This window comes from Canis lupus, chromosome 1 (genome assembly GCF_048164855.1).
Source record: "Canis lupus baileyi chromosome 1, mCanLup2.hap1, whole genome shotgun sequence".
NCBI lineage: Eukaryota > Metazoa > Chordata > Mammalia > Carnivora > Canidae > Canis > Canis lupus.
In genome coordinates, this window is record NC_132838.1 from 111712884 (window position 1) to 111724840 (window position 11957).

Below are 11957 nucleotides of genomic sequence, written 5' to 3' on the forward strand. Positions count from 1 at the left end.
TCATGTGTCTGTTAGCCATTTGTGTGTCTTCTTTGGAGAAATGTCTGTTCATGTCTTCTGCCCATTTCTTGACTGGATTATTTGTTTTTTGAGTGTTGAGTTTGATAAGTTCTTTATAGATTTTGGATACTAGCCCTTTATTAGATATGCCATTTGCAAATGTCTTCTCCTATTCTGTAGGTTGCCTTTTAGTTTTGTTGATTGTTTCCTTTGCTGTGCAAAAGCTTTTTATTCTGATGAAGTCTCAATAGTTCATTTTTTATTTGTTTCCCTTGCCTCTGGGGTCATATCTAGCAAGAAGTTGCTACAGCCATGGTCATAGAGGTCAAAATCCTCTAGGATTTTGATAGATTCCTATATAGCATTTAGGTCTTTCATCCATTTTTAGTTTCTTTTTGTGTATAGTGTAAGAAAATGGTCCAGTTTCATTCTTCTACATGTGACCGTCCAATTTTCCCATCACCATTGGTTGAAGAGACTCCCTTTTAGGAATATTTCATTTTTAAAAATGCTAGTGTTACTTTTACTTTCAATTTCTAATTATGTACTTATCTATTTCTCCTTTCAATTTTGATCAGTTTTGCTTCATATATCTTGTAGCTATTTTGTTAAATAAAACATATTTGGGATTATAAGGTCTTCTTAGTGGATTGATTCTCTATAATTGTATAATATCCAACTTTATCCCTACTAATTTTCCTCATTCTATAGTCTAGATTGTCTGATATTAATGTAATCACATCATTTATATTTTTATTGTGGTAAAATATATATAGCATAAAATTTACTATTTACTTTTTTTTTATTTTTGAAAAAGATCAGGATGGGTAAGAGGGAGAGGGAGAAGGAGAATATTAAGCAGGCTCCACAGTCAGTGCAGAGCCCAACGTGGCTGAAATTAAGAGTCAGACATTTAACCAACTGAGCCACCCAAGTGTTCCTACTATCCATCCATTCAATAGTTTTAAGTGTATTCACACTGTTGTGCAACCAGCACTACTATAGATCTTCAACTTTTTTTATCACCTCGTAAAAAACCTATACTCATTAAACAATTTTCCGGGGCACCTAGGTGGCTCAGTGGTTGAGCATCTATCTACCTTTGGCTCAGGTTGTGATCCCGGGGTCCTGGGATCCAGTCCCACATTGGCTCCCTGCAGGAAGCCTGCTTCTCCCTCTGCTTGTGTCTCTGCCTCTCTCTCTGCGTCTCTCATGAATAAATAAAATATTAATAACAACAACAACAGTAACTTTCCATCCTCCCTCCCCCTAGCTCATGGTAAACACTGTTATACATTCTCTACTGATTGGACTATTCTAAGTACCTCATATAAGTGGAATCGTACAACATCTGTCCTTTTGTGTCTGGCCTACTTCATTTAGCATAAGGACTTCAAAATTCATCCATATTTTAGCATGTGTCAGAATTTCATTCCTTTTAAAGGCTGAATAATATTCTATTGTATGTATTTACCACAATTTGTTTATCCATTCATCCGTTGATGGACATTTGGGGTTATTTCCACCTTTATAGGCTGCTGTGAATAATGTTGCTATGAACATTGGTGTACAAATATCTGTTTGAGTCCCTGCTTTCAGTTCTTTTGTTTATATACCCAGAAATGGAATTGATTAATCAAATTGTAAATTTATGTTTAATTTTTGAGGAATTGCCATCCCATTTTCCACAGAACCAGTACCATTTTCCATTTCTACATGCACAAGAGTTCCACTTTTTTATTTTTATTTTTATTTTTTTATTTTTTTAAGAGTTCCACTTTAAAAAAATATTTATTTATTCATGAGACACACACAGAGAGAGAGAGAGAGAGAGAGAGAGAGAGAGGCACAGACACAGGCAGAGGGAGAAGCAGGCTCCATTCCATGCAGGGAGCCTGAGTGGGACTTGATCCTGGGTCTCCAGGACCACACCCGGGACCGAAGGCGACGCTATGCCACTGAGCCACCCCGGCTGCCTGAGTTCCACTTTTCCACATTCATGGCAACACTTGCTTCAGCTATCTTCTGATTCATGTCTTTATATGCATGTTTTTTATCATTTTATTTTCAATCTCTCTATATCATTATATTTAAAGTGATTTTCCTGAAGATAGTATATAGTTGGGTCACGTTTTTGTAAACAGTATGATAAACATTGTCTTTATTCAGTGTGTTTAGAGTTTACATTTAATTATTGATATGGTTTGATTTAGGTTACCATTTTATTATTTTGTTTGCCTTTTTCTGTTCTTATGTTTCACATTTTCTGTCTTCTTTTGGGTTGTTTCTATATTTTTGAGTATTTCATTTTTTAAAAATATTTTATTTATTTATGATAGACATAGAGAGAGAGAGGCAGAGACACAGGCAGAGGGAGAGGGAGAAGCAGGCTCCAAGCCGGGAGCCCGGCGTGGGACTCGATCCCAGGACTCCAGGGTCGCGCCCTGGGCCAAAGGCAGGCGCTAAACCGCTGAGCCACCCAGGGATCCCCATTGAGTGTTTCATTTTTATTTATATGTCTTTTTAGCTTTACTATTTTGGTTTGGTTTTTTATTTTCTATTTGTTTTAGTGTTGCTCTGGGAAACTTTATATACGTATGTATGTATGTGTATATATGTACAGATAAATGCATGTATATAACTTTTCAAGTTAATATTTTATGAATTGACAAAAAACACAGAAGTCTTGGGAGACCCGGAGTTGACCCAGAACCTTAAAGGTAAGGTTGAATTACCTTTAGCAGAAGAGAAATAGAAGCCATAGAACATTAAGGATAAATTCAGGAAGACCCAAGACCATTGAGAACTTGCCTGCTCTCTACACTATTTTCCAAGGACAGGTTGCTATGGTGACAGACTATGGAGCCTTTATCAAAATCCCACAGTCAGAAGCAAACTCTGGACCATCAAGCTCACATGTCATCCTGTCACACGGAAAAGCCCTCTGAGATAGCAGATGTTGGAGACAAAGTGTGGGTGAAGCTTATTTATCAAGGGATGAAAAATGAGAGGATATCCTCAATCAAGGGACTAGAAAAAACCTGAGCCCCAACAATGTTATCACTAAACAAGAGAGGTGGGGGCAGTCCTTCCAGGATTACACTGGGCAGATCACCCTCAAGGCTCTCCTGAACACTACCTGCAAGAAGTGTGGCTGTAAAAGCTACTTTGCAAAGGATTATTTTATGCAGCCAGGAGGGACCAGGTATTCTCTGATATTTAATGAGGAAGAAAGGAAGAAGCAAAGTCAGCAGAGCTTGAGAAGCTTGACCCCATGAGGGATTCTAGAAAAAGAAAGAAGGAAAAGAAGAAAAAGAAGCACAGAAAAAGGAAGTCATCTGACTCTGGCAGCTAAGACTATGAGAATGACACAGTCAAGAGGGCAAGACACACATCAAAATACAGCAAGGCAGCAAAGAAGGGGGTGGAGGAGAAGAAGAGGGGGAGGAGAGGAGGAGGCGCAGGAGGAGCACAAGAAGTGAGAATGAGAGTAGAGGGGGTAGTTGAGAGAAGGAAGAATCAGGAGCCTTGTGCCTAGAAGCCCTGGCTCCTGCAAAGACTAGGTGAGAATATAGCCTCCCACCCCACTGACTTCTCATCCAAGAGAGATGGCTCCCTCATGCAGCAGACAGGTTTGGGAGTTAGATGTCAAAAGCATCTGCCTGAATGAGTGTTTAACTTATCATTCTTGGTCTCTTTGCAAGTGACCCCTGCTGCTCACCCATTCATTCATTCACTCAACTGCCTTCATTCAGCCACAGGTCCTATTACCCTCTCCAGCTGCCATTGCCAGAGCCAGATTCCTGCACAGGGGCCCACGCTATAGCCACAGATACTGCTGTGGAGGCAAGTGTGGCCATAGTTGGAGGACAGATTGGCCCCTCCCTGCTGGGTCTTTCCTGGCCTGATTGGTGAGTGATCTCTGCAGGATCCAACACAGAGGCCAAGGGAGACCAGGAGGGTGAGGGAGAACATGGTAAGAAGTGGTGCTCACTTTTTCCATTCCCTCTAGTATGATTCTACAATGCTACAAGTGACAGTGAGAAAACCATTGTTTGCAGCAACCAAGCTTGTGTGTGACATTTTGCCAGATCACTGAACCAGATAGCTCAAGCCAAGATCATTGCTTTACATTTACTACTGTGTAGATCAATTGATTTTACCTTGGGTCTCTGCTTAAATTCCTGGCACTAAGACAAAAATAAAAACAAACAAACAATAAAAACACAGAAGCCTTACAACTATCTAGGTCCTTTCGTCATCCCCCTTTATGTTATAATGGTCATATGTATTATATCTACATACACTGAAAAATCATACCAGACAACATTATGATCTTTTATTCAGCCATCATGCATTTGTTAAAGAACTTAAAAGGGGAATAAAAAGGGAAATACTGTATTATATATAGTTAAATATTTACCATTTCTATTGCTCTGCTTTTCTTCCTGAGATTTTTCATCTGTGATCATTTCTCAACCTTTCTTTTAGAGTAAGTCTGCTGTGATAAATTCTCTTAGTTTTCATCTGAAAATGTCTATTTTTGTCTTCATTTTTTAGTTGTTTTCCTGGATTGACAATTCATCTCTTTCTGCACATTTAAGATGTTGTTCCATTGTCCTCTCACATACATGGTTTCTAATCAGAAATATGCAGTGATGTGAAACATTGTTGTCCAAAGCTTTTTAAAGCGTATTTTTTTCTACACACTTTTAAGCATTTAAAATTTTTACTTGGTCTTTTATAGTTTAACTATGTTAAGTCTGGTAATTTTCTTTGATTTTTAACACGTTTTTGTTTTTTTTTTTTAAGATTTTATTTAGGGACGCCTGGGTGGCTCAGCAGTTGAGCATCTGCCTTTGGCTCAGGGCGTGATCCCAGAGTTCTGGGATGAAGTCCCATATCAGGCTTCTTGCATGGAGCCTGCTTCTCTCTCTCCCTGTGTCTCTGTTTCTCTTTCTGTGTCTCTGATGAATAAATAAATAAAATCTTTAAAAAAATAAAAAATAATAAAGTTTTTATTTATTTATTCATGAGAGACACACAGAGAGAGGCAGAGAACCAGGCAGAGGGAGAAGCAGGCTTCCTAAGGGGAGCCTGATATGGGACTCAATCCCAGGACCCCAGGATCATGATCTGAACCAAACAAAGGCAGATGCTCAACCATTGAGCCACCCAGGCATTCCAACATGTTTGGGTTTTATTGAGGTTTTTTAATCTGAAAAATGCATGTCTTTTACCAAATTGGAGTTTTCAACTATTATTTCTCCAAAATTTCTTTTTTTTTGCACTTTTTTTTAATTTATTTTTTATTGGTGTCCAATTTACTAACATACAGAATAACCCCCAGTGCCCGTCACCCATTCACTCCCACCCCCCGCCCTCCTCCCCTTCTATCACCCCTAGTTCGTTTCCCAGAGTTAGCAGTCTTTACGTTCTGTCTCCCTTTCTGATATTTCCCACACATTTCTTCTCCCTTCCCTTATATTCCCTTTCACTATTATTTATATTCCCCAAATGAATGAGAACATATAATGTTTGTCCTTCTCCGACTGACTTACTTCACTCAGCATAATACCCTCCAGTTCCATCCACGTTGAAGCAAATGGTGGGTATTTGTCATTTCTAATAGCTGAGTAATATTCCATTGTATACATAAACCACATCTTCTTTATCCATTCATCTTTCGATGGACACCGAGGCTCCTTCCACAGTTTGGCTATCGTGGCCATTGCTGCTATAAACTTCGGGGTGCAGGTGTCCCGGCGTTTCACTGCATCTGTATCTTTGGGGTAAATCCCCAACAGTGCAATTGCTGGGTCGTAGGGCAGGTCTATTTTTAACTCTTTGAGGAACCTCCACACAGTTTTCCAGAGTGGCTGCACCAGTTCACATTCCCACCAACAGTGTAAGAGGGTTCCCTTTTCTCCGCATCCCCTCCAACATTTGTTGTTTCCTGCCTTGTTAATTTGCCCCATTCTCACCGGTGTGAGGTGGTATCTCATTGTGGTTTTGATTTGTATTTCCCTGATGGCAAGTGATGCAGAGCATTTTCTCATATGCATGTTGGCCATGTCTATGTCTTCCTCTGTGAGATTTCTCTTCACGTCTTTTGCCCATTTCATGATTGGATTGTTTGTTTCTTTGGTGTTGAGTTTAATAAGTTCTTTATAGATCTTGGAAACTAGCCCTTTATCTGATATGTCATTTGCAAATATCTTCTCCCATTCTGTAGGTTGTCTTTTAGTTTTGTTGACTGTATCCTTTGCTGTGCAAAAGCTTCTTATCTTGATGAAGTCCCAATAGTTCATTTTTGCTTTTGTTTCTTTTGCCTTCATGGATGTATCTTGCAAGAAGTTACTGTGGCCGAGTTCAAAAAGGGTGTTGCCTGTGTTCTTCTCTAGGATTTTGATGGAATCTTGTCTCACATTTAGATCTTTCATCCATTTTGAGTTTATCTTTGTGTTTGGTGAAAGAGAGTGGTCTAGTTTCATTCTTCTGCATGTGGCTGTCCAATTTTCCCAGCACCATTTATTGAAGAGACTGTCTTTCTTCTAATGGATAGTCTTTCCTCCTTTATTGAGTATTAGTTGACCATAAAGTTCAGGGTCCACTTCTGGGTTCTCTATTCTGTTCCACTGATCTATGTGTCTGTTTTTGTGCCAGTACCACACTGTCTTGATGACCACAGCTTTGTAGTACAACCTGAAATCTGGCATTGTGATGTCCCCAGATATGGTTTTCTTTTTTAAAATTCCCCTGGCTATTCGGGGTCTTTTCTGATTCCACACAAATCTTAAAATAATTTGTTCTAACTCTCTGAAGAAAGTCCATGGTATTTTGATAGGGATTGCATTAAATGTGTACATTGCCCTGGGTAACATTGACATTTTCACAATATTAATTCTGCCAATCCATGAGCATGGAATATTTTTCCATCTCTTTGTGTCTTCCTCAATTTCTTTCAGAAGTGCTCTATAGTTTTTAGGGTATAGATCCTTTACATCTTTGGTTAGGTTTATTCCTAGGTATCTTATGCTTTTGGGTGCAATTGTAAATGGGATTGACTCCTTAATTTCTCTTTCTTCAGTCTCATTGTTAGTGTATAGAAATGCCACTGATTTCTGGGCATTGATTTTGTATCCTGCCACGCTACCGAATTGCTGTATGAGTTCTAACAATCTTGGGGTGGAGACTTTTGGGTTTTCTATGTAGAGTATCATGTCCTCTGCAAAGAGGGAGAGTTTGACTTCTTCTTTGCCAATTTGAATGCCTTTAATGTCTTTTTGTTGTCTGATTGCTGAGGCTAGGACTTCCAGTACTATGTTGAATAGCAGTGGTGAGTGTGGACATCCCTGTCTTGTTCCTGATCTTAGGGGAAAGGCTCCCAGTGCTTCCCCATTGAGAATGATATTTGCTGTGGGCTTTTCATAGATGGCTTTTAAGATGTCGAGGAATGTTCCCTCTATCCCTACACTCTGAAGAGTTTTGATCAGAAATGGATGCTGTATTTTGTCAAATGCTTTCTCTGCATCCAATGAGAGGATCATATGGTTCTTGGTTTTTCTCTTGCTGATATGATGAATCACATTGATTGTTTTACGGGTGCTGAACCAGCCTTGTGTCCCAGGGATAAATCCTACTTGGTCATGGTGAATAATTTTCTTAATGTACTGTTGGATCCTATTGGCCAGTATCTTGTTGAGAATTTTTGCATCCATGTTCATCAGGGATATTGGTCTGTAATTCTCCTTTTTGGTGGGGTCTTTGTCTGGTTTTGGAATTAAGGTGATGCTGGCCTCATAGAAGGAATTTGGAAGTACTCCATCTCTTTCTATCTTTCCAAACAGCTTTAGGAGAATAGGTATGGTTTCTTCTTTAAACGTTTGATAAAATTCCCCTGGGAAGCCATCTGGCCCTGGACTCTTGTGTCTTGGGAGGTTTTTGATGACTGCTTCAATTTCCTCCCTGGTTATTGGTCTGTTAAGGTTTTCTATTTCTTCCTGCTCCAGTTTTGGTAGTTTGTGGCTTTCCAGGAATGCGTCCATTTCTTCTAGATTGCCTAATTTATTGGTGTATAGCTGTTCATAATATGTTTTTAAAATCGTTTGTATTTCCTTGGTGTTGGTAGTGATCTCTCCTTTCTCATTCATGATTTTATTAATTTGAGTCTTCTCTCTCTTCTTTTTAATAAGGCTGGCTAATGGTTTATCTATCTTATTAATTCTTTCAAAGAACCAACTCCTGGTTCTGTTGATCTGTTCCACAGTTCTTCTGGTCTCGATTTCGTTGAGTTCTGCTCGAATCTTTATTAACTCCCTTCTTCTCTTGGGTGTAGGATCTATTTGCTGTTTTTTCTCTAGCTCCTTTATGTGTAAGGTTAGCTTTTGTATTTGAGTTCTTTCCAGTTTTTGAATGGATGCTTGTATTGCGATGTATTTCCCCCTTAGGACTGCTTTTGCTGCATCCCAAAGATTTTGAACGGTGTATCTTCATTCTCATTAGTTTCCATGAATCTTTTTAATTCTTACTTAATTTCCTGGTTGACCCTTTCATCTTTTAGCAGGATGGTCCTTAACCTCCACGTGTTTGAGGTCCTTCCAAACTTCTTGTTGTGATTTAGTTCTAATTTCAAGGCATTATGGTCTGAGAATATGCAGGGGACGATCCCAATCTTTTGGTATCGGTTCAGACCCGATTTGTGACCCAATGTGTGGTCTATTCTGGAGAAAGTTCCATGGGCACTTGAGAAGAATGTGTATTCAGTTGCGTTTGGATGGAAAGTTCTGTAGATATCTGTGAAATCCATCTGGTTCAGTGTATCATTTAAAGCTCTCGTTTCTTTGGAGATGTTGTGCTTAGAAGACCTATCGAGTATAGAAAGAGCTAGATTGAAGTCATCAAGTATAAGTGTATTATTATCTAAGTATTTCTTCACTTTGGTTAATAATTGATTTATATATTTGGCAGCTCCCACATTCGGGGCATATATATTGAGGATTGTTAAGTCCTCTTGTTGAATAGATCCTTTAAGTATGATATAGTGTCCCTCTTCATCTCTCACTACAGTCTTTGGGGTAAATTTTAGTTTATCTGATATAAGGATGGCTACCCCTGCTTTATTTTGAGGACCATTCGAATGGTAAATGGTTCTCCAACCTTTTATTTTCAGGTTGTAGGTGTCCTTCTGTCTAAAATGAGTCTCTTGTAGACAGCAAAAAGATGGGTCCTGCTTTTTTATCCAGTCTGAAACCCTGCACCTTTTGATGGGGTCATTAAGCCCATTCACGTTCAGAGTTACTATTGAGAGATATGAGTTTAGTGTCATCATGATATCTATTCAGTCCTTGTTTTTGTGGAATGTTCCACTGAACTTCTTCTTAAAGGGGAATTTTAAGAGTCCCCCTTAAAATTTCTTGCAGAGCTGGTTTGGAGGTCACATATTCTTTTAGTTGCTGCCTGTCTTGGAAGCTCTTTATCTATCCTTCCATTTTGAATGATAGCCTTGCTGGATAAAGTATTCTTGGTTGCATGTTCTTCTCATTTAGGACCCTGTATATATCCTGCCAGCCCTTTCTGGCCTGCCAGGTCTCTGTGGAGAGGTCTGCTGTTACCCTAATACTCCTCCCCATAAAAGTCAGGGATTTCTTGTCTCTTGCTGCTTTAAGGATCTTCTCTTTATCTTTGGAATTTGCAAGCTTCACTATTAAATGTCGAGGTGTTGAATGGTTTTTATTCATTTTAGGGGGGGATCTCTCTATTTCCTGGATCTGAATGCCTGTTTCCCTTCCCAGATTAGTAAAGTTTTCAGCTAGAATTTGTTCAAATACATATTCTGGCCCTCTGTCCCTTTCAGCGCCCTCGGGAACACCAATTAAACGTAGGTTTTTCTTCCTCAGGCTGTCGTTTATTTCCCTTAATCTATTTTCATGGTCTTTTCTTTTCTTTTTTTTTTTTTAGAAGAATAGTTTTTTTTTAATGTTTTATTTATTTATGATAGTCACACACACACAGAGAGAGAGAGAGAGAGAGAGAGAGAGAGAGAGAGGCAGAGACATAGGCAGAGGGAGAAGCAGGCTCCAGGCACCGGGAACCTGACGTGGGATTCGATCCTGGGTCTCCAGGATCGCGCCCTGGGCCAAAGGCAGACGCTAAACCGCTGCGCCACCCAGGGATCCCTCTTCATGGTCTTTTAATTGTTTGTCTCTTTTTTCCTCAGTTTCCCTCTTTGCTATCAACTTGTCTTCTATGTCACTCACTCGTTCTTCCACCTCGTTAACCCTCGTCGTTAGGACTTCTAGTTTGGATTGCATCTCATTCAATTGATTTTTAATTTCTGCCTGATTAGATCTAAATTCTACAGTCATGAAGTCTCTTGAGTCCTTCATGCTTTTTTCTAGAGCAACCAGTAGCTGTATAATAGTGCTTCTGAATTGGCTTTCTGACATTGAATTGTAATCCAGATTTTGTAACTCTGTGGGAGAGAGGACTGTTTCTGATTCTTTCTTTTGAGGTGAGGTTTTCCTTCTAGTCATTTTGCTCAGTGCAGAGTGGCCAAAAGCAAGTTGTATTGGGAAAAGGAGAAAAAGAGAGGAGAGAAAGAAGGAAAGAAAAGAGAAAGAGAAAAAAAAAAGGAAGAAAAAAAACGAAAAATAAAAAGAAGAAAAAGAGAAAGAAAAAGAAAAAGAAAGGAGAAAAAAAAGGTGGTGGGGGAAGGAAACAAATCAAAAAGCAAAACAAAACAAAACAAAACAAAAGAACCACGGGGGAGTATCTTCTGATTCTGTGTACTTTAAGTCCCTTGGCTTCTCCTGGAACTTGTCCGTCTAGCTGGTGTTCTGGGGGAGGGGCCTGCTGTGCTGATTTTCAGGTGTTAGCAGTTGGGGGAGCTGCTGTGCCCCTGCCTGGTGCAGGGCTCAGTGGGGGTTGTTTACCCCGTGAGGCCGCAGGAGGAACAACCCCAGTGGCGGGGCAGCTCTGGAAACCTGGATTCAGCTCCCACAGGAACTCCGGAGGTCTCCGTCTGCAGGGCCTGGAGGCTCCGGGGCGGGGCCGCTGATCTGCTCAGCTCGGGGCAGGAGCGTCCTTGCTGTCCTGGGCCCTCCCGGCCTCTGCCTGTCCCGGGGGAGGCCGGATCCTGGGCTGTGTCCCGGCGCCCAGTGCTCCGGAGTCTGCGCTGTTGGATTCGCGCTCCCGGGCCGCGCAGCCCCCTCCGCGGAGCCGCCGCCCGAGCACCCCGAGCTGCTCCTGGAACCGCGCAGCCCCCTCCGCACGGAGCCTCTTCCTCTGCCCGAGCCCCTCCGAGGCTGCTCCTGGGGCCGCGCAGTTCCCTCCGCGGAGCCGCCCCCGAGCCCCCCGAGCTGCTCCGGGTCCCGCCGTGCGCGCTGCAGCCCTTAGGGAGCTCGGCGCACTCTCCCGGGGCGCAGGTGTCTGTTAGTGTCCCCGGGAGCCCGCGGGCATCCCCGCCCTCCTGGGTCCTGCTCTAACTCCCTGCGAGCCCCTTTCCGCCCGGGAAGGTCGGTGCAGCTCCTGCTTCTCCCTGACGGGGCTCTCCTGTCCTGGGGACACTCGCCCCGGCCTCAGCCCGGCTCCTCGCGGGGCCCCTCCCCCTTGGAGGCCTTTTGTTTATTTATTTTTCCCCCGTCTTCCTACCTTGATAGAAGCGCGAACTCTTCTCACTGTAGCATTCCAGGTGTTCTCTCTTTAAATCTCAGGCCGAATTAATAGATTTTCAGGATAATGTGAAGGTTTTCTAGGTAATTTGGTGGAGACAGGTGATTTGGAGACCCTACTCTTCCACCATCTTGCCCCACTCCACCTCTCCAAAATTTCTTATTCCTCTTTCTTCTCTCCTTCTGGAATTCCAATGACATGACACAAATACTAGGCTTTTTGATAGTGGCCCAAAGATTGCTGAGGCTCAGTGGAGTTTTTCTATTTTCTTAAAATATTTTGTT

General features: G+C 41.4%; 1 pseudogene; it reads left to right on the forward strand.

Moving 5' to 3' along the window:
* Window positions 1-2780: 2780 nt before the first annotated feature.
* On the forward strand, window positions 2781-10656 carry LOC140624860 (zinc finger CCHC domain-containing protein 17-like; annotated as a pseudogene).
* Window positions 10657-11957: the final 1301 nt, after the last annotated feature.